We start from the raw sequence: 23,562 nt of genomic DNA, 5'->3' as shown, positions 1-23,562 counted from the left end.
AATACCTTTCAAATGAGCTATTACATGTAGAATTTGAACCTGTGGTTCTTAAAATAAACTAAGAAAAGATATTTTTCTATATAAAAACCTATTGGCTGGATTTGTCTCTGAGTGTGTGTACCTCATTTATTGTCTATGTGTATGTACAACAAATGCTTAACACTGCTCCTTGGATAAGCCTACTGCTCGACCACACTACCACAAAATAGAGCATTAGTATTATCTATTTTTACCACTATTTTACCTCTAAGGGGAACCCTTGGACTCTGTGCATGCTATTCCTTACTTTGAAATAGCACATACAGAGCCAACTTCCTACAACTCCTTTCTGCCTTTGAAGTAGGCCTACTTCAAAGTAAAGTCTCTCTTGTTTGTGAGATCCTGCCTTGCCCAGGCAAGGCCCCAGACACACACCAGGGGGTTGGAGTCTGCATTGTGTGCGGGCACGCAAAGCCCTTTCATGAGTGAGTGACCACTCCTCCCCTCCCTCCTAGACCAGATGGCTCATCAGGATATGCAGGTTACACCCCAGCCCCCTTTGTGTCACTGTCTAGAGAGAGATGCAAACAGCCCAACTGTCAAACTGACCCAGACAGGGAGTCCACAAACAGGCAGAGTCACAGAATGGTTTAATCAAGAAAGTGGCTACTTTTTAAAAGTAGCATTTTGAAACCCACAATCTCAAAACCAGATTTACCAAAAGATGTGTTTTTAAATTGTGAGTATAGAGACCCCAAACTCCACATGTCTATCTGCTTCCAAAGGGAATCAATGCTTTAATCATATTTAAAGGCAGCCCCCATGTTAACCTATGAGAGGGCTATGCCTTGCAACAGTGAGGACCGAATTTGGCAGTATTTCACTGTCATGACATATAAAACACATTAGTATATGTCCTACCTTAAACCTACACTGCACACTGCCCATGGGGCTACCCAGGATCTACCTTAGGGGTGTCATGTAAGAAAAGGGAAGGTTTAGGCCTGGCAAGTGGGTATACTTGCCAAGTCGAATTGGCAGTTAAAACTGCACTGACAGACACTGCATTGGCAGGTCTGAGCCATATTTACAGAGCTACTAATGTGGGTGGCACAACTAGTGCTGCAGGCCCACTAGTAGCATTTGATTCACTGGCCCTGGGCACTTCTAGTGCACTGTACTAGGGACTTACCAGTAGATCAAATATGCCAATCATGGAAAGCCAATTAAACATACATTTTATATAGGAGCACTTGCCCTTTAGCACTGGATAGCGGTGGTAAAGTGTCCAGAGGAACAAAAACAGCGAAAACAGAGTCCGGCAAACATCAACAACCTGGGAAACAGAGTCAGAAATTTAGGGGAGACCACGCCATGGATGCCAAGTCTAACACAAGCCCTAACCAAGCAGATCATGGATATCGTCAGAACATAAAATCATGTCCGTCAGAGCATGCAAATGATGAGAGATGTCCTACACGTACAAGAAGCCAGTCCTCTCAACATGATAGGGCAAGGCTGACATAAAGTACCCCAGAGTAAAAAGAAAATCCCAGTCCTTTTGATCACAATTGTGCATGTGCCTGTCTGCAGGGGACTGTGCATTGCTCTGCTGAAAAACTATCATGAAGAGGCTAGATCCCGCCCAAAAAACCCTAATCGCACTGCTGAGGGCACATTGACTATTGACATAGTCAGGGGCCTGATACATGTGCACAGTGAACTGAGGAGAGTGCAGCACTGTAAACCTGCACCTAAACATGCAACCATGGGTCTGTGTGGGCATGAGCACTCCCACAGTAGTGATGATGACTAGGCTGCCATCTTTGCCTGACTGCCACACTGCTACACAGTGGTATGCCAATGTATGTGACAGTCATAACAAACATGATGTGGTCGATTGCAGGTACCTAGTTTATGGCATGAACACATATACCAGCTATCCTACCACATATGTACCATTTAAATGATACAGGCCTGGTAATAATTATTGGAGTCTACACAAAAGGCTATTTTCCACAAACGTATCACAAGATCATTAACATAATAAAATGACCTTCAGATGTGCTCTGACATAAGGAAAAATAGGTGGCACTGATATGACTGCACAGGCATTTGACACAGTCCAACATGTGTCAATGCAGTCAGATAGATATGTGAGGGTTCACATCTAATTAACACACTTCTGTAGTCATATTTTACAGATATGACACTACACTTGTATTTCCACACACATGGCACATACTAACCTTCATTGGCATGTGTACACCATCTCCTGAATCTAAGATGCATTGGGAACTATGTGTGACATTTGTGGCAGAGCATCATTAAGGCTGAACGTAACTACACACCACAGTGTGGACACACATGCACTCACATTGCCAGGGGTAACGTGAAATCAACCCAGCCATTGTCTACTGCATCCTCTAAGTACGATTTGTCATGGGTATAACGCATTACCATGTATTGGACATAGCCCATCATATCTACTGTGTTGCTGGTATAAGTACATTTGTATATCAGACATTACAATATTGTAGACCCACAAATATGTGTTAAATCACACATGTACACTCATAGTACACATGTAGTGGACACAGTCTAGCAACACATGCACATATGTACATTGTATCAGTCATAGCATGTATCACACACATATACAAACATATTGGTAACCCATGCCGATGTTGCTGTAAAGATATGAACGGACATACACACACTGGTAGCCATACCGTACTGACTACATACATGCATAGCCCCTGTGACATGGTATGTGAATCTGGATGTACTGTAAGCCTTTCCAAAAAATCTCACGCATTCCCATCTTGCGCCAAAATATTTTAAGGCAAACGGCAACATTCCATACTCTGCAAGGTAAAAAAAGTGACGCCTGGTCCCTGCGCATCAATCACAAGTCCACAGGCATTGTCAGGCTTCATGGGAAGGAATACCATGCATGATAGTCATGCAGACGCCAAAACTTTATACTTTCCTATTCAGTAAAATGATGCCTGGCCCCTGTGTGTCATTTGCAGGTTTTCGGGCCTTGTCAGGCTTGTCTGGCACAATGGGAAAAATTGCTGCATTGATGCATGACCACCATGCGCCACAAAAAATGCATATTTGAAAATGTGGCACACAGGCCCATGAAGTAATTAAATATGACAGCCTGCCTGCATACATAGTACAGTGAGTTCACTTTCACTTTCAATTCACAGTCTTATTGTCTGTGACTGCCTGAGGGTGTGTGGAGCTGGTGTTGTTGCAGGATTGGAGTTGGTAGGAGAGTTTTGTGCTGTGCCCTGTTGCTGTTATTTTATATTTGTCATTTCCTCAATCTTTGTAGTGTGGGGTGTTTGTCTAGGGATAGTATAGTTTGTTAGGGTATTTGGGGTAGGCGGGGTAGTTTTATTTTCAATTTATTTTTGGGCACTTACATTTGCAGTCTCCTAAAACTGCATTATGTCTGGGAAAGGGAGAGTGATAAATATGATGACAGATGAACTGGGAGGGTTCATATGGCTTGTGCAGCATTACCTACAGATGATGCTGATGTTGGGTGGCCCTGTGATCCAGGGCTACCACACAGAGGCCAGAAAGTTGCGGTGGGGCAAGGTGCTCCACCACCTGACCCGAATATTTGGAGGAGGACGCAATGACCACCTTTGGGCTGACCTGATCTCAAGGGAGCAAGACCTACTGGATCACCTGAGGATTCCAATTGGTGGACCAGTTGGTAAGTATCCCATTTGCATAGCGACACTATTATTTGCATATGTATGACAGGTGGACATAACGTTGAGTTCAGCATGTTTTGTCAAGGAATCTGAACAGTTTGTTTTGGGCCTGATTAAAGAGCCCCAGCCCCACCTTAGGGCTGCCATTGTGATTTTCATTAATAAAGAGGAGGCAGGGCAGAAGTGTCATCTTCCCTGTGCCATAATAACAAAGTGGTGCGATGCATGCATTTTACCACTCAGTTAAGCCTTGCACAACATGATGGCTGTGCCAAGGATCATGTATGGGAGGGAGTCCTACCCCTAAATGGGGGCTAAAATACATGGGTCTGGGAAATATGATCTATCTCTGAGCACTATATTTCCCGCACTTTGAACACCTGCTCAGAGCAAGTATTAAAAGGGGGCATACCATTGTATATGATGGGCCCCTATGTACTCAGCAGAAGTCATGCAAATGTTTTGGTGCTACTCCTGCTGAGTACATCATTTGTGTCCACATAAATTGACACAATTGCCCCTACCTGCATCATGGTGTGCACAAGTTGAAAGAGCAAGTCACCATTTAAGATTGTTTTTTGTGCAGGAAGGTGTTCCTTCTTGCACAAAAACGATCTCCCACTGAATGCTATGGCGCAAGGGTTGTTGCGTTTGAGCATGACAGCAAATTTAGTACCGGGGAAACACAGGAGTGTGGCGTATTCTAGTAAATATGGCGCATCACTGTGTTTTTTAAAGTGACAGTGCACAATGCTGCCAAATTTGGGTTAGCGCCTTGCACCACCATTTTCTATTACATCTGGCCCTTTGTGCTTTGATCCCACACCACCTACTTCCTTGCTCCTTGATCCTGCCAGTGACACCATGGTGGCATGTAATTTGTGTTCCTTTTCACCATGGTAGACATAGCCACAATAGTTTCTGTGCTGTCACTCTTTTAGTGCGAGGATGCATTGCCACCATGAATGATGGCACTAGTGAAGCATAACACATGTAGGTCCTTTGAGTACAATGATTGTGTTACATTTTCAAATGACTGTAGCAGGCCCCACACCTGTGCTAATTGGAAAGGACAGTCTAACCATTATGGATTTATGGACTGTCTGTCCCATTCTTTTGTCCCTCCTAAAATTTGGGACATTTCCGTGCACACAACATATCTGTAACAGGCATATGTTGGTGTAAGGATGTAGAATGTGGATCAATGCATGCATTTTGAGACTTTGTTGATGACGCACAAATGGAATGTGCTGCTTGTACCCCCATGGACAACTATTTGTATGATAATACAGTTGCATTACGGGCTAGTGATATTGTGCCTGTAGTTCAACTTTGATGCAACATGTGCCAATTCGTATGCATGCTGATTGTACCATTAAGCAGTACACTAACCATTCACACAAAACACACAATCTTGTCAGATGGCGAGATTGCACCTACAGCTGTACAAATGATGTTCAGAGACCTGCCCCATAAGTTGTATGAGTTTACTTTTGTGGTTGTTCCCAAATGGTGCATGGTGTTGTGTGAGAGGTGTTATTGGTACACTATGGGGAGTTTGCATTCCACAGGTTGCATATTGAAGGCTTGATTTGTTCTCAAGTGGAACAGCTCAATGCAGCAGAAATATGTGTTAAACGGTGCAGTGCCAGTTTAGAAACGCAGGGATGCAGAAATGCAGGGATGCGTTACAGGAACACAGCAACCCCTGTAATTCCCCCTGTGCAGATTTGTTCTTCCTGTACCAACGCAGGCATTGTAGCAGCTTGATGAAGGGGGCCTGCGTTGAGGGGTTAGATTGTTTATGTGCAGGGAGGTGTCCCTTCCTGCACATGCACAAGCTATTTTGACAAGACGTCATTGTGATGTGTGCTGCAGGATGCAGCACACATTAGAAGGGCAATGACACAAGGAGGAAGGAAAGCATTCTGACACCACCTGAGGTGGTATTGACTTCAGTCCCAGTCTCTGATGTACATGTTGTGTTGAATCTGGGGCAATGACAATATGGATGTTGTTGTGGCACAACCACAGCCACACTTATGGCATGTTCCTTCCAGGCAATGTACTCTATATTTACATGGTGGAGTATAGCAATAGTGAGTGGCTTATGTCCATATTGTGTATATGTCGACGTGCATTGCGCAACAAGAGCATCAGTACAATTCTGGCTCGGATGGTGATGGGGTGTTTTCATTCAGGGCCTATGTGTCCCGATGCAACCCTTTAGCTTGCTTTGAGTGTGTACTATGTGCCTCCAACTTCTGCCATTTGTGAGATTCCAGATAGCCACCCTGCAACTTACCCTGCATTTGCAGTAGATCTTGGAAGTCTGCACTGTCCTGTGATTCCAGTGACTAGCTCCTCTGGGATGACGGATGTGACCATCTCCTCCAGCTCATACAGGTCCTCCTCGGGTGCCGGACTTCAAGCTCCAGTCAGCAGTGCTGCCTTTCGGTTCCTGGCCAGTTTCTCCTTAGTCCTGTACTTGCAATCATGCCAGAGCTTCTTGCAATCGGTGACAGTCCTCCTTACCTCTGCCATGCTGCTGACTTCGTCTACTATTGCCTGCCACATAGACTCTCTCCTACCTATTGGAAAGGTGGAGGTGATAAAGAGCTGGTGTTGGTGCTCTGTCACCTCTCTGACCAGGATAGCATGCTCCTCCTCACAAAAGCGACACTTCCACTTCCTCTTCTCCTTCTTCTGGGACTTTCCTGGACCCTCATGGCTGGTACTTGAGTGAATGGGGTTTCCCTGGCATCTCTCCTGGCCTGTATTCTCCATTTTGTCTTCCCAAATGTTTATTTCTTGCTTGTGCATTTTCTTTACGCTATTATGGTTAAGTATGGTGCTAACCTGTTTTGCATTAAAAATACATGTTGCAAAACAGTCTAGCATCACTTTTTCAGCATTAGTGTCATTTTTATCCTATGGCATGTTGCAATGGTTGGCGTCATTTTTTTTTTTTTACGCTAACTATTCCTTAGCACCGTTGTGGGTAATTTTTTAATTTGGCACACTGACGGCACTAAGGAATGATGTTAGCTTGTATTAAAATTTTTGATGCACAACTGTGCTAGCTCAGTTGTGTGTCATTTTTCATAAATCTGCCCCCCTAGTGAATTTTCTACATGCCCCTAGCAACACCAGAGCATCACTTTTAACATTGCTCCAGTGGCGCTGTGCTCATTTCTACATTTACAAGGCGGCGCTAAGCCACTTTGCATGGCTTCACGCTGTCTTGTAAATATGGGCCCCCAATCTTGTTTTGTGCGGCAGAGGATCATGCAATGTATGTTGCTGTGGGCCATGCAACACCCATTGCTTTTGACACTGCCTCAGATTTATGAGAAATCGTAAATCTGAGGCTGAGGCTAAAACTGCCAACAACTAACGCCACCCCAGGGGTGGCATTAGAGTGGCACTACAAGGAGAAATACTTTTATTTCTCCTTGCTTTTACTTTTTCTATGTGTACTTGCAGAAAAAGCAAAACACCATAAATGATTGTTTATGTGCAGGAAGGTGTTACTTCCTGCACATAAACAATCATTAAATGCAGCACACACAGAGGTAATAAATCACAATTTTTAATTGTTTGTGCGCTGGAAGGAGTCACTTCCTGCACATAAACAATCATTCCCTGCAACGCAGTCACCCTTCCACTATGGTGCCAGAATGCCTGAGCTGGTGCTAGACAGCTAAATTTAGCACTAGTGCTAGGGAAAACAAAGAGGTGCGCTGTGTTGTCTTAAATACGGTGCATCCCTGCATTGCTGAAGTGACACATTCAGGCACTGAGAAATTTGGCACAGCGTCATGTCATGCTGCACAACTTTGTATTAAATGAGGCCCTTAGGGCCTTATTTATAAGCGCCCCTGGAGCCTCACATATGGGGATGATCCAGTGGCGCCATGCCCATTTCCACATTTACAAGGTGGCACTAAGCCACTTTGTGTGGCTTAACACTGCCTTGAAAATGTGGGCCTCCAACACCGAATTCTGCAGCTGAATGGTATGCAATGTGTGTAACTGTGGGTGTTTCTACACAACACCCATTGCTTTTGACTCTGTCCTAGATTAATGAGAAATCATACATCTGAGTCCACGCAAAAAACATACGTGGCATTAGAGTGGCTTCTCTTACCTTTTTTTATGTGTGCTGCATTCTGCAAGTGCCATTAATGAATGTTTATGTGCAGGAAGGTATTCCTTCCTGCACATAAACAATCATTAAATAATGATGATTTGCCACTTCTATGTGTGCTGCATTTTGCAGCACACGTTAAAGTAATAAATCACCATTTTGACTGTTTATGTGCAGGAAGGGACTCCTTCCCTCCATAAACTATCATTTCCTACAATGCAGACACCCTTGCACTATAGTGCAAGGGTGCCTGCGTTGGCCCTAGGCAGTTAATTTTAGCATGAGCACAGGGGAAAGGACAGAAATGTGCCGTTTCTTGTAGATATGGCACATTTCTGCCCTTTACCGGTGGCACAGGAAGACACTTGCTGCCCAGCGCTACAGTGGCTTGTCAATAAGCCCCTTAGCTGTAAATAAGTACCAATGAGGAACAAGATGACAACACATCAACAATAACAAATTCTTCATATGTTTTTTGGATGTAACCTTAGAGCAGTCATATGATGCATAGGGGATCTCATAAGATGATAATCAGAAATGGCTTTTTACCCTTCATGGTTAACAATGTGTTTTAATTAGAAATAGGATAGATGGCATACAACTGCTGCGGAATAAGAATCAATTTGAAATATATTTTGCATTTCTATTTTAAAGATTTTTGTGTGTGCCGCCCAACAGTGATGCCTTCAAACGAAACTTACTGCCTGTTTCATGCAGTGAAACTAGACCTACTTATGTTTTGAACATAATATAACAAAGGTGAAGAATGGAAAGATCTATAGAAATTTTTCACTAAAATTCCCGACTACAGAGGAACAGCATCGGTGATGTAGTAAAACATGAGATATGATAAAGGCTGCTAAAAGCTAGATTTCGGATAGGCAGATATTATCTAATGTGAAAAGGTTTAATGAAAGAGTCTACTGGGATTTCCTGAAAAAGATTGTTGTTCAAATTAATCAAAAAAGCCAAAGGGAAGCAATTTCTTCCCCTACGGGAAGTGGGGGGAGGGGAGTCAAGACTTGCAATGACCTTTGGGAAATCAATTAGTTACTTCAATAATTCCTTTGTGTTTTGAGAAAAGAAAACAAGATAAACATCCTTGTAATTTTTCCTAAAAGTATTCATGATTGGCAGTGTTGTGCGTGTTATTGATTGTCTTCAGTACATTTACTTTGAGGTTTTCTCATGCTGGAAAGTGGGTGAGCACTTTAGCAATAGCCAAAACCAAGGTCTGCAGCGGCACTTTAGAAAGATCAACCCACAAGTTAAGAGAATTTGGCCATTGTAGTGGGGTTGAGTTACATTTCAAATTAGTTTCGATTCTGCAGGGTACAATCAATACTTAAAACATTTTCCTTAGCTCCTGATCCTTTTGACCTTGTCTCGAACTGGGTGTACTTTTGAGCGTTGTTTTCCTTTTCTGCCTCAGTTACATTACATTCCCAAAGCAGAATGCAACAATATTAACTGGACAACTGACTATATCGCATGTACAGGTTTTTTGTTTGTTAATAAAGATCAGTACATTTATATAATGCACTCTGAGAAAAAATTATTTGAGCCGACTTGTGACCAGGTTGTGGATGGAAATTTAGAATCACCCGACAAATTTGCAGAATGTGCTATCAAGATATTTACTGCTGCGATATTGTAGTGTAGTAGTAGTAGCATTACAAGTGCTGTTAATTCCCCTTACTGTAAATGTACTACATCTACTGAAAAAAAACAAAAAACTTTTATGATGTTCTAAAGATCTAGATCAGTTCCTTTTGCCTTCCACGTGTGGTGGGTTCCCCAAAGACAGCAGTTTCAAGGGTTGTATAATATATAGAACTCCTCCATATAAGCATGCTAAAATAGAACTGGTCGGGAGGGGTGGGAGAACAAAATAAAAAATGCATTTTGAAAAACGTACCTGTCTGCTCAGACAGTGCATTGGAGTCTGCGCTGTTTCTCTAACCCACTGTGCAACACAGCTGGGTTGGAGATATGTAAGTTCACGTGTCAGTTTGGCAGGCCTAAGACGTCTGGCCAAACTTACATGTGCACTCACTCCACTCATCGTCCCTCCTCCCATAGCCCAGTCCACATTTAGGTGGTCATTCCGACCCCGGCGGTCAAGGACCGCCGGGGTCGACGGGAGCACCGCCAACAGGCTGGCGGTGCCCCGCAGGGCATTCTGACCGCAGCGGTTCGGCCGCGGTCAGAACAGGAAAACCGGCGGTGTCCCGCCGGTTTTCCGCTGCCCAGGGAAGCTGCGCCGCCATGGGGGATTCCGACCCCCTCACCGCCATCCTGTTCCTGGCGGTTCCGACCGCCAGGAACAGGATGGCGGTGAGGGGTGTCGTGGGGCCCCTGGGGGCCCCTGCACTGCCCATGCCAATGGCATGGGCACTGCTGGAGCCCCCGTAAGAGGGCCCCACTTTGTATTTCAGTGTCTGCTTTGCAGACACTGAAATACGCGACGGGTGCCACTGCACCCGTCGCACATCCTCCACTCCGCCGGCTCCATTCGGAGCCGGCATCCTCATGGAGGGGTGTTTCCCACTGGGCTGGCGGGCGGCCTTTTGGCAGTCGCCCGCCAGCCCAGTGGGAAACCCAGAATACCCGCGGCGGTCTTTTGACCGCGCAGTGGTATTCTGGCGGTTCCCTCCAGGCGGGCGGCTCCCGCCGCCCGCCGGGGTCAGAATGACCCCCTTAGTGATGCTTCAGTGGCGCTATTCACTGCACCATATTTACAAGGTGGTGTTAAGCAACTTTTTGTGGCTTAATGCCTCCTTGTAAATAAGGACCCCTCAGATGCAGTTTTCTGCGGCAGAGGGACATGCAATGGGTGTTGCTGTTGGTGTTCCACTGCAACATCCATTGCTTTTGAAGCTGACCCAGATTTGCAAGAAATCATAAATCAGGGGCAGCCTCTAGGGTGGCCTTAGCATGGCGCAATGAGGAGCGATACTTTCATTCCTCTTCATTTTTAATTTCTCTATGAGTGCTGTAGAAAGCAGCACACATGGAAAGAGCAAAAGGCCAAGAATGATTGTTTATGTGCAGGAAGGTGTTTCTTCCTGCATATAAACAATCATTCAAAAATGACGTTTTGGCACTTCTATGTGTGCTGCATTCTATCATGAAGTGCCAAATTGCCATAATAAATTGTTTATGTGCAGGAAGAGACACCTTCCTGCACATAAACCATCACACCCCTCAATGCAAACACCCTTGCACTATGGTGCAAGGCTGCCTGTGTTGGCGCTGGCCCCTATATTTAGAGCTAGCACAGGGGTAAACACAGGGGTTTGATGTATTTTGTAAATACAGCGTTTCCCTGCATTTCAAAAGTGGTGCAGCGTGGCACTGCAAATTTTGTTAAAGTGCCATGCTGAGCCACTTTTTTGTAAATCTGGGCCTATGGAAACTGGCCCGGAAACTATATATTGTTTATACAGCTTTGACATTGGCACTGAATCACATAAATAATCATGTTGAGCGGCAAGTAAGATATTGTCTTGTTCCACAGGGCCTTCTCATAACAGAACTAGTTACTGAATATGACTGTAAAAGGTATTCACATGTGATGCATCTTTTAGAATCATAGCAATGAAGCCTTAAATTTGTTTCAACTTTCTTCAGTTTAGCTCTCACAAAAAGCAATCGTAAATTGGGAGCTCTGCAGTTAGCAATGACTTGCAGTTTTGAAAAAAACCTTTTGCAATTTTTTCACAATTGGATAGTAAGAGAAAATTTGTTTGCATTATATATCTGCGATAGGGGGCTGATGGGTAACAGTTAACCACAAATTAATTTCTGTCACTTTTGCTTCTTCTGTTGGTATTCTAAATAAGTGCTTCCCTGGGTAATTGCAAGAACTTCTCAATTTGTTGTAGGGGTTCATTGCTGTGATTCTAGAAGGTACATCACATGTGAGTACCTTTTAAAAGCATCACCGCTGGATGAAATTACACCAAATTTGGCAGAAAGGTAGCTCTTGTCCAGAAAACACATAGTTCGTAAATTGATGTAAATCCGTTCTTGTAGTTTTCAAGAAATTAAAAATAATCACATTTTTTATTCCTAAATTCACAACAATTTCGTGAATACTCCCAGTCTTGTACAGAGATCTGATTGGCTCCCAACACTTTAACAAAGAAATGTTGGCAGTCATTTTGGGACAGCTTCAGCAGAGTTTCAAATCAAAACACAAAAAAAGAAAAGGGTGCAAGTTAGGTATACCATATAATCCTAGGCTTGTTCCTGGGGCCCCCCTTTGACCATGCCAGGGCACAAAAGCATTTATTTATTAAATTACATCAAAATTCTCAAGTATTTGCAAATTTTGCTGTGAATTAATAAAAAAAGAAGTGTGGTCTCCCACGCTTGTTTTTAATGATGCCCTGGTGGGTCAGGTCCGGGGGCATGTGCATGCACAGTTTATTAAAGAAAATGGAGGGGGCACCTAGGGCCCTCTCTCTAAGGGCTTTTTATGACCCAGGGACCTCCACCTCCCTGGGGCTACATATAAATTATATATACATTTCCAGTGAAGTCCCCAAACCACACCGTTTCAGTTTCAAGAATCCACGTCTGGTTTTAAAAAGAACGGACAGCACAACCAGACTCCAAAGCACTTATATGTATTTGATAGCATTGTCCAGTGCCGTAACAACATGAGTATATATATCATCAAAGACTCTCACTTTCCACAGAAAAGGGTCAGCACACTGGCAGCGATTATGATAGAAAAACCATCTGCATTTCAATGAAGACCTGACTACCTGTTTCAGCTTACAGCCTTAATCATGTCAAACGTGCCTTTCATTTTCACTCATTTAAATACATCCTTTGTGATTCCAAACCAATAAGTGCTTGGAAATAAAGGATGGACAACTCCACTACTACAAATCCTTCTGCGATCTTAAAATGTTTAAATACACATTTCATCTAATTTTGGCCATTCAGTAATATGATCCTTATCAATTGCATTGTTATGTATATACATTGAATAATCATGCAGCACTACATAATTGTTATATTTTTCATACTAATATAAAATATATCGAGAATTTCCTATTTGACCATCAAAGGACTAATTTGTATATGTATTTCACTTATTAGTAACAAATTCCAAAACAAATTCTATAGGAAGATTTCTAATCCATCATAGATTGCAATCTAAGTCAACTTTCTTTTAATTTTATTCATACATTATTCATCCATATTTGTTGTTTCTCTCGTCCAGTGACAACTTTCTTTTGAATTGCTTCTTTTGCCAGCTTCAACCAATAAACTGAATAGATTCCCATTATAATTTCATATGCCATATGTCAAAGTGGGTGCTGTGTCCATGCTGACCCACACTAATTCTAAACTCAAAACAAAATTTCATTAAAATTCTCATGTATTCCTGAAATCTCAAAAAGTTACAAGGGAATGATTTCATATATATTCAGTCTCATAGAAAAACATGTAACTCTTCATCCTGGTTTAACCCATTCGGTTCCCAACTGTGCATCCCTAAAATTAATTTTGCCTCTAGTCTTCGAAGAGTTTGTTTTCTATCCCCACGTCCAGTGGGTTTCGGTACATATATCAGACCAGAATATCTCAACAATGAACAGTACTTCTTCACAAAAGATCTCTGGCAAAGACCTCATTTGAGGGGCCAGTCGGACATTGCAGTGCCATCCCGACGAGGGGCAGACCCTATGATGAAGCTTGACAACCATTGGGTGTGTGAGGGCTCTGCCTTCTACTTTTAATAGGGTCCTTTTGATCTGCAGTTCCTCAGTGGAACAGTGCACCTTATTTATTTGTATTTCAACAATGATACATCACTCACATGTTCTCTGGAAAAATGCTTCCCTACTGTGTTATACGTGTCTATGTTCTTAATTGCCCTTAGATGTTGCAGAATCATTCTATGTAATGGGAGAGTGGTGCTTCCTATATATTTCTTTTGATATGGAAATAGTAACACGTACACGATGTAGCTGGTTTTAAATAAATATTATTCCTTCATCCGAATGTTACATCTACAAACTGTATCATATTTATCCATGTTCATGCCCTGCTGCACGCCTTACAGTGTGTACATTTTGTGAACTACTTTTTAGGTTTTAACCATGTTGATGTCATACCATGCTCCTTTACTTCTCTTCTCAGCAATGTATCTCTCATTGATCTGGACCTTTGATAGCTACTTGAGGTATGTTTAGTTACTAGATGACCAATCCATGAATCACTCTGTATTACATGCCAGTTTCTAGAAGGCAGCTCTTACTTTCTTATTAATTCTGCTGTAAGACATAATACATTTATGCTCTATTACATCTGATTTCTTTCTTCCTCTTTTCTTTTTATTCAATGTATTCACCTTATTTCGAAACAAAGCCTCTTTTCTTTTACATGTCCTTGCTCTGATAGAGTCCCTACTATATATTCTCTGTTGAAACCTTTGTAACATCTCCGTTTCAGTTTTCTCATATTCTTCTTCTGTGCTATATATCCTTCTTGCTTCGTACAATTCCTAAAAAGGAATATTCCTGATGAAAGGACCAGGATGGAAGCCCTGTTCTCTATCTTTACACAAACTTCATTTCTTTCTTATTTTTTATGTACATCTCAAGTTCAAATTATTGTCATTAATCTCTTTCAAAAACTCCTCAACAGATCTCACACTTCTCCTCCCATTCAAAAAAAGATCATCAATATAACACACCCACAATATGATGCTTTCAAACAATCTTGCAAACCGCGGACCCCCCACCACCTGCATCTCCCACCAGCCCATATGCAAATCAGCACGGCTGAGGGGGGAAGCAGGTGCCTGTCACTGTCCCTCATTTTTGCATGAAGATCTCATTACTAAAAATAGATATTTGTCTTCAAACAGTACTCAGTTTTGGTCAATAACATCTGGTAATGCTTATAGAACTTAATTGGCCTCATTCTTAAGAAATTCACCACTGTTCCAATACCATCCTCATGATTTATACTTGTGAATAAAGAGGTTACATCCATAGACACTAACATCATCCCATACTACACCAAAAATGCCTTGTAATAAGTCAGAAGTATCCTTTATAAAAGATGGTAGGCCACTCACTACTGGATTTAAAAATTCACCAATATATTTTGAGACATTTTCAAAATGACTTCCAAGTGCCAACATTATAAGGCTTCCTGGTGGGTTCACATCATTCTTATGTAACTTTGGTATTAAATAAAACATAGGCGTCCTGTGGAAATCGTGTCTCATAAATTTAAACTCATCATCATTAACCAAACCTTCATCGTTTCAACCTTTTAGGAGGTCATCAAACCTGTTCTTTATATCATAGTATTCTTCCATGGAGCTTATTATTCAATTGTTAATAAGCCTCCTGGAGCTATTAATAGCCCTGGAGACTGCCTCCCCCTATGTCTGACTCCTGCTATCTTCTGAGGTGCCCTGTCTTGAGAGATTGCTGTTTGCAGGGGGGGGGGGGGTCAGCTGGGATCAAAAGGGCCATGAGGCTCCCCTCATGGTCCCAAATATGGAGACTCATTCCTGATTGCAAAGAAATGGGGTCTCTGGTTGGCAGTCAGTTTGCACTCTGAACAAGCAGGAACCCTCTCTCTAGTCAGGGTAAAGGAGATACAGCTCAGATAACCCCTGCTGACCTCCTTGGTAGCTTAGCACAAGCAGTCAGGCTTATTTCAGAGGTAATGTGTTTATTATTTGTACCAAAACGCACACAGCAACACAGTGAAAACACAACAAAATGACTTCACACCAGTTTAGATAAATAGCCAATATGTATCTAAATCAAACAAGGCAACATGCCAAAAATCGAACAAACAGAAGCAAAGATATGATTTTTTTTAAATAAAAAGAGTTTTAACCCATAGAAATCAATGGATGTGTTGTTTTAGCGCAAAATACCTGGTGTGTGTAAAAAATAAAGCTTCAAGGGCAACAGTGCATCAGAAAAGCAATCAAAACATCGAGGCCGTGTGTCGATTCTTTACTCACACTCCAGGACGTGCGTGGATTCTTTTGTGGATTCTTTTGTGTCGATATCGGGTGCGCAACCTCGGGTTGTGCGGGGCTGTTGAAGACTTTGACACCCAAAATCCGTGCGTGGAAATTTCTGACACACTGTACCAAAATTCTGCGGTGAGAACAGGTGCTGCATCACTTCCCCAGCCATAAGGCAGGTCCTGAATTGAATTGTCAGGCGTGGGATAGGCTGTGCATTGATTTTTCTGATGTGCATAAAAAGTGCATAAAGCTGTGTGTGGATTTTCCCCTGCAGGTTACCAGCTTCCACTCTCAGGGACTGGATTTTGCACCACTTAGCAAGTCAGAACTCCCAGCAGTAGAGCCCAGGCACTGGCAGATCAAATCTTTGATGTCCATGAGACTTCAGAACGGGGGCAAGTTCAGTCCAAGCCCTTGGAGAAACTTTCCAAGCTGGATTTCGGAAAGCAAAGTCCAGTTCTTTCCCTCTTCCAGCAGAAGCAGCAGTAATAAGCCATAACAGCAAAGCAACAGGCAGAGCGGCAGGTCCTTCTTGAGCATCAAACTCTTCTCCTTGGCTGAGATTCCTCTTGATTCATAAGTAATATGAAAATCTGGGGCTTTGGGTACATTACTTATAATCATTTCTGCCTTAGAAGTAGGCACACTTCAAAGGAAAGTCTCTCTTATTCACAAGATCATGCTTTGCTCAGGCCTGGTCCCAGACACACTCTAGGGGGATTGGAGTCTGCATTGTGTGAGGAGAGGTACAGCCCTTTCAGGTGTAAGTGTCCGATACTCACCTTTTCACTCTAGCCCAGGAGACTCATCAGGATATGCAGGACTCTCCCCAGCTCCATTTGTCTCACTGTCTAGTGGGAATTCACCAGCAGCCCAACTGCCAGTCTGACCCAGACATGGATTCCACAAGCAAGCAGAGACACAGAATGGTTAAGCAAGAAAATTCCCACTTTTTAAATGTGTCATTTTCAAACAGACAATCTAAAAACAACTGTACCAAAAGATGCATTTTTAAATTGTGTGTTCAGATACCCCAAACTCCTTACCTCTATCTGCCCTTAATGAGAAACCACACTTAAACAATATTTAAAGGCAGTCCCCATTTTAACCTATGAGAGAGATATGCCTTACAATAGTGAACACCAAATTCTGCGGTATTTCAATATCAGAACATGTAGAACACATCAGTATATGTCCTACCTTTTAAATACACTGCAACCTGCTCATGGGGCTACATAGGGCCTACCTTAGGGGTGACTTACATGTAGTAAATGGGAAGGTTTGGGCCTGCCAAGTGGGTTCACTTGCCAGGTCAAATTGGCAGTTTAAAACTGCACACACAGACACTGAAGTAGCAGATCTGAGACATGTGTACAGGGCTACTCATGTGGGTGGGACTATCATTGCTGCTAGCCCACTGGTAGCATTTGAATTACAGGCCCTGGGCACCTTTAGTGCACTTTATCAGGGACTTACTAGTAAATCAAATATGCCAATCATGGATGACCAATATAATTTAGACAGAGAGCACTTGCACTTTAGCATTGGGTAGCAATGGTACGGTGGCTAGAGCAAAAACCAGCCAAAATGAATTGCAGCAGGGGTCCAAAAACAGAAGGTCAGAAGAAAAAAATAAAGGGTAACCATGCCAAGAGCTGCCAGGTCTAACACTGGTGCACAGGAATATGATTGCATCTCCATCAAACAACAAAGAACTAGCTTCTGAAAAATACAAATTATCCATCTGTGTTTTCTCTGCAGTTCCACCTTAAAATTTACCTGATGAAGATGCTCTAGGAAAAATTACACTGGCAAAGTTACAGACGCACAAGGTCACTAGAGATATTATCTCAATGTTCTTTACCCAGCTGTAGTATAGAGATATATTTACCCAAGGATGTAGCACTTACTAATTATCCAGTAAAAAGTACTCCAGTGCGGTAGACATTCTGCACAAAACCCTTGCCTCTTCTTGGATAAATACTCAGGGCAGGATTCATCCTGGCACAATGCTCATTTCACAGAAATTAAGCCTCAACAGGAAGCATTTACAGGTATAGGCAAAGCAGGTGCCCAAATTGAAGCTCCACTTCTCTAAAGTACTAATCCTTTTAATTTCTTGGGCATGGACTTAACATTAAACAAAAGCATAGATATTCACTGAAAAAAAGGTTCCAGGTATCTTTTACATTATAGTCAGGGGATAGAATTAAACAAACCATAAAAATTCACTTACAAACCAAAGGTTACAAGGATGTAATAGTGACTTTCTGAATCTACTCGCACAAAACCATAGAAATTCAGCAGTTATGGATAGCTGAAGTAGCTATAATTCATATTGCTATTCGTAAAGCCAAAAACCATTCCACATACAGCCACAGGGCCTAGTCTAAGACCAGGCACTGCATGCTACCTACCCGTGGGGGGCGCTGTATAATAAAATGTATATTTTAATACTTCACACAATGTTTAATAACAATGATTATTATAACAATGTTTAAAAAATAGCCATTTAAAATAATAAACAAAGTTCAACATGTCTAATATTAGTTGCTGGGGGTCTTCTGCACTACCTGCATCCCCCCCCACAACATTAAACAAAACCTTGGTGTTGCCCAAGCCCCTTCTATGGACATCACCAACCTAAAACAAAAATGCAACTAGCCCTCGCAGGGCATTATGGAGTTCTCCTTTGAAGAGCACTGGCACCGACAGCTCATTTGTTGTTCACTTTTTAAAAATATGTCTATATATTGTTGTGGGTGTTCCATTGCCAACCCTGAACCCCCACCTGTTTAATATTAGTTGATAGCGGGTGCTAAGGAACCAGCGTGCACACATCATGTTTGTAGGAGGGAGCAACATATATTTTATTAAGTGGGTGCCCATGTTCCTATCTGGGATACCACATTGCCATGGTATGTTGGGGCCACAGAGGGGTCTCCAAACCCATGCAGCTCCCCTTTCTGCTGCCTCTCCCTCACTCTTTTCTTCCCTCCGAGTCTGTCCAGGAACTCTCCATGTCCTAACCACAAACTATCACCATCCTTGCTTCCTTTCATCCTAGTCTTGCTTCTCATCCCTGCTCACTGTGATCGCTGGATCCACCCTTTTGCCTTTCTTGCTCCTCATTAGTTCTCACATCCCTACTTGTGTTCCCACCCTCCTGTCCACTCTCTTAGTTCACATGCTCTGTGAGTGTCATTGCTTTGTACTTGATATCTTGTGAGCTTTATGACCAGCACATCCCCAGGGAGAGAGCAAGATCTCTGCTCCAAAGTGACCAGAAAGATTTGCTACATCATAAAGTTTAAGAACAAATCTACATGTACTTTGGTGGGGAATGACACAGACAATGATGAATGGTAACTTGTGCCACAGACATTGGAGCACCTCAAACACATTAACATGGAATTTCTGAATGCCATCTTGTATGTTGTGGATAGTAGGCACTCTACTTAACATGGGGCAGAGTGTGGAAAGGTGAGGAGGGAGGGAACAGACTTAGAACCGGGGCCCTATCAGTCTAAGAGTACTGCTAACATTCTTTCACAATGGTGCCATCAGGGGTTCCTCTTAGAAAAACACCATTACTGGAATAAGAAAGAACAAAAAAAAATTCTTAATAGCCCACTATTAAACAAGAATAGAGTATTGAATCCAACAACAAAATATCAAAAGTAAATGACACATAAATTTATTATTGACTCACAATCTAGACCTCAGGTAAATAATGTAGAAACATTTGTTAGCAAAGAGATTTCAGATTAAATATTTAGTAGTGAATACATGTTAATAAGTCCAAATCAGAACTTGATGGACACTTGTTTCTCTGGGTGAATGCAGACCAAGACTTTCAAGACTAAGTACAAATCTTGCTGATTTCTATCTCATTACTGACCCTAAACTTGCTATTGAGAATCTGAGTGAACAATTTGCAGACTTTACCCCCTTGCATGCCACAGATGTAACGGTTACATCTGGTGATTAACTTCTCCTTGAGAAGGGGGAAGGTGGAGGTCAGAGAGGCAGCAAAGGAAAAGTTTTTCCTTTCATGTCTCTCTGAGCATTCCTGCATAGCGATTGTGCTGCAGGAATGCCCACTGGACACCAGGGAGTTTTTTTTTGTTGACAATTTCACATAAGGGGAGCGGTCCCTTAGGCAAGGGTCGCTCCCTGGGGGGTGGGAGGAATTATAATTAGGGCATTTCTGCACCCCTTGTGTGCAGATTGGTCTATTTTAATTAGGCCCATCTGCCTCCAAGGGGACAGAAACCACTAGACAGCAGTGATTTTTTGATTTTTTTGTTATTTACACAAGGGGAGAGGCCCCTTAGGCAAGGGTCTCTCCCCATGTGTGCATATGATTTTAGGCCATTTCTGCCCCCCTTGGGGCAGATTGGCCTATTTTAATAGGCCTATCTGTCACCAAGGAGGACAGAACCCACAAGACACCAGGGTTTTTTAATTGTTATTTTACATAACACAGATGCCCCCTTTGCAAAAACCGGTTGTTTTGTAATTGATAATTTTGATGTGTCCATGTTGAGTTGTGGGTCCTTCCCTGTTGCGGGCACTAGTCCTACCCACACGGGTGGGGTACCATTTTTATCTGGAGACTTGGGGGAATGCTCGGTGGAAGGAAGTTTGTGGCTCCCCTCAGATTCCATTACTTGTCAGCACTGAAATGTGAGGGAAAAGGTTTTTTTTAGCCACATTTTGAGGTTTGCAAAGTATTCTTGGTAACAGAACCCAGTTAGAACCCCACAAGTCACCTCATCTTGGATTCTGCTAGGTGTCTAGTTCCAAGAAATATATAGGGTTGCTGGGTTTCCCTAAGTGCCGGCAGAACTAGAGGCCAAAATCCACAGCTAGCCACTTTGCAAAAACACGTCCGTTTTCAATGGGAAAATGTGATGTGTCCACATTGAGTTTTGGGGCATTTCCTGTTGCGGGCACTAGGCCTACCCACACAAGTGAGGTACGATTTTTATTGGGAGACTTGGGGGACGACTGGGTAGAAGGAAGTTTGTGGCTCCCCTCCAATTCCAGAACTTTCCATTACCGAAATTTGAGGAAAAGGTGTTTTTTGGCCAAATTTTCAGATTTGCAAAGGATTCTGGGTGACAAAATCTGGTGAGAGCCCCTCAAGTCAACTTATCATGCCTGGAGTTCCCTAGGTGTCTTGTTTCGAATAATGTGTGAGTTTGGTGGGCTTCCCTAATTGTCGGCTGAACTAGAGGTAAAAATCCAGAGCTAAGCACTTTCCAAAAAACACGTCAGTTTTGTTGGGAAAATGTGATGTGTCCACATTGAGGTTTGGGGCATTTCCTGTCTCGGGCACTAGACCTACCCACACAACTGAAGTACCATTTTTATCGGGAGACTTGGGGTAACACAGACTAGAAGAACAATTGTTATTGCCAATTGTCTTTCTCTACACTTTGGCCTTCTAAATGTAAGACAGTGTGTAAGAAAGAAGTAATTTTGAGAAATGCCCTGTAATTCACATGATAGTATAGGGACCCCCGAATCCAGAGATGTTCAAATGACCATTGCTTAGAAACTCCTTGTCTTATGTCAGTTTTGGAAATACATGGGTTTTCTTGATACTGTCAGGGAGACCAGATCCTCGGGGCCTGCGTACGTTCCCAACATGTCGACCACTAGACAGCTCCAAAACTCTGATAGAAATATCAAAGAGCCTGAGAGAGTCTAAACGGGGGAAAAGGGGATTAGGAAGGGAACAGCTGGGAAGGAGACCTGTAGGAAGCAAAAGGATAAACAACACAATATCAAGATATTATCACATTGACTTTCACTAGACTATGGTTCTAAGCGTTGTCATACTGTAACCATGGATAACTTAAGAAAGGACTATAACTAGACCTCAAGAACTCTGGGTACCTGGAAAGGAATAGAAATGGTTAATACAATGTTTCATATGAACTTTTCATGAAATGTCACACACTGTCTAGGAATATAAGAACCTTCAAGAATAATGTTTCAGAACAAACATTGCATCTTTACATGAGGACAAAAAGTAATTTGAAACATTCCCTGGAAAACAATACGAATAGTACTAGGGACTTAATATGCGCACAGAACGTCACATTTTTAATTTATCATCTTTCCAGGAAATCCATAGGTTTTGGATAAATGTGTGCACTTCAAGAAACATTACACATCAAAGTTTTTTTAATTGCCTAGAAATGATAGCGCACCCTGTTGCCAATCTGAACACCAAGTTTTACATGTGGGAAATGAATCACGCACACTGCCGATTCTAACAAGAATATGTAAATGCCATGAAATGATCGCGCAAGCCTTTGCCGATTTGAACACCAAGTTTAAATGCGGGAAATGAATCGCGCACACTGCCGATTCCAACAAGTATATGCAAATGCCATGAAATGATCGCGCACTCTGTAAGCGATCTGAACACCAAGGTTTTAATGCGGGAAATGAATCACGCACGCTGCCGATTCCAACAAGTATATGCAAATGCCATGAAATGATCGCGCACTCTGTAAGCGATTTGAACACCAAGGTTTTAATGTGGGAAATGAATCGCGCACACTGCCGATTCTAAAAAGTATATGCAAATGCCATGAAATGATCACGCACACTGTTTGCGATCTGAACATCAAGGTTTAAATGTGGAAATTGAATCGCACACACTGCCGATTCTAACAAGAATATGTAAATCCCATGAAATGACTGCGCAAGCCATTGCTGATCTGAACAGCAGGATTTACATGCAGTAAATGAATCGCGCACACTGCCGATTCTAACAAGAATATGTAAATGCCATGAAATGATCGCGCAAGCCTTTGCCGATATGAACACCAAGTTTTACATGTGGTAAATGAATCGCACACACTGCCGATTCTAACAAGAATATGTAAATGCCATGAAATGATCGCGCAAGCCTTTGCCAATCTGAACACCAAGTTTTACATGCGGTAAATGAATCGCGCACACTGCCGATTCTAACAAGAATATGTAAATGCCATGAAATGATCATGCAAGTCTTTGCCGATCTGAACACCAAGTTTTACATCAGAGCAATGATTTGCATACTCTGAAAGTTTCACGAGTAGGCCCCAAAACTCAACAGTCTCTTAGAACGGGGTTGGGGGCTCAGCCCGACCTCCGTCTTACCACCCTGCTCAAGGATCACCAAGAGAATGCTGGGCAGGCCTGGAATGTCCAGGTAGGCCTCCGGAACAGGAGCTCAGGAAAATGCTGGTGCTCTGCACTAGGACCTCTGAATAGTGAGCACGTGGAGCTGGGCTAGCTCCCTTATATAGGGCCTGGCCCAGCTCACAAACCACACTCAGTCATGCTGCAGGGAAAGCTTCAAGAAGGTCCTAGAAAGGGACCACACCCTGATACATACTGTAAGCCTGCAACAATACCTTGCAAATGAACATTATTTGCAAACATCATTAATAGTGGTTTCAAGGTAAAACTCTGCAATGCAAAAAGTTAACAAACTTCATATAAACACTATGCATGAATTATGCTCTTGCATAAAGACTGGGTTTTTGCATTTTAGTCGCCCTTAAAGCGCGCACTGTCCTGATGTTGACAAATACTTATTTTTCACTGTTTCTATTTATCAAATGAATTGCTATATAGCCAGTATACATTGAAAACTCATTACAAAG

The sequence above is a fragment of the Pleurodeles waltl genome, chromosome 2_2 (genome assembly GCF_031143425.1).
Source record: "Pleurodeles waltl isolate 20211129_DDA chromosome 2_2, aPleWal1.hap1.20221129, whole genome shotgun sequence".
In the NCBI taxonomy this organism is placed as follows: domain Eukaryota; kingdom Metazoa; phylum Chordata; class Amphibia; order Caudata; family Salamandridae; genus Pleurodeles; species Pleurodeles waltl.
Note: the sequence above shows the minus strand (reverse complement) of the source record.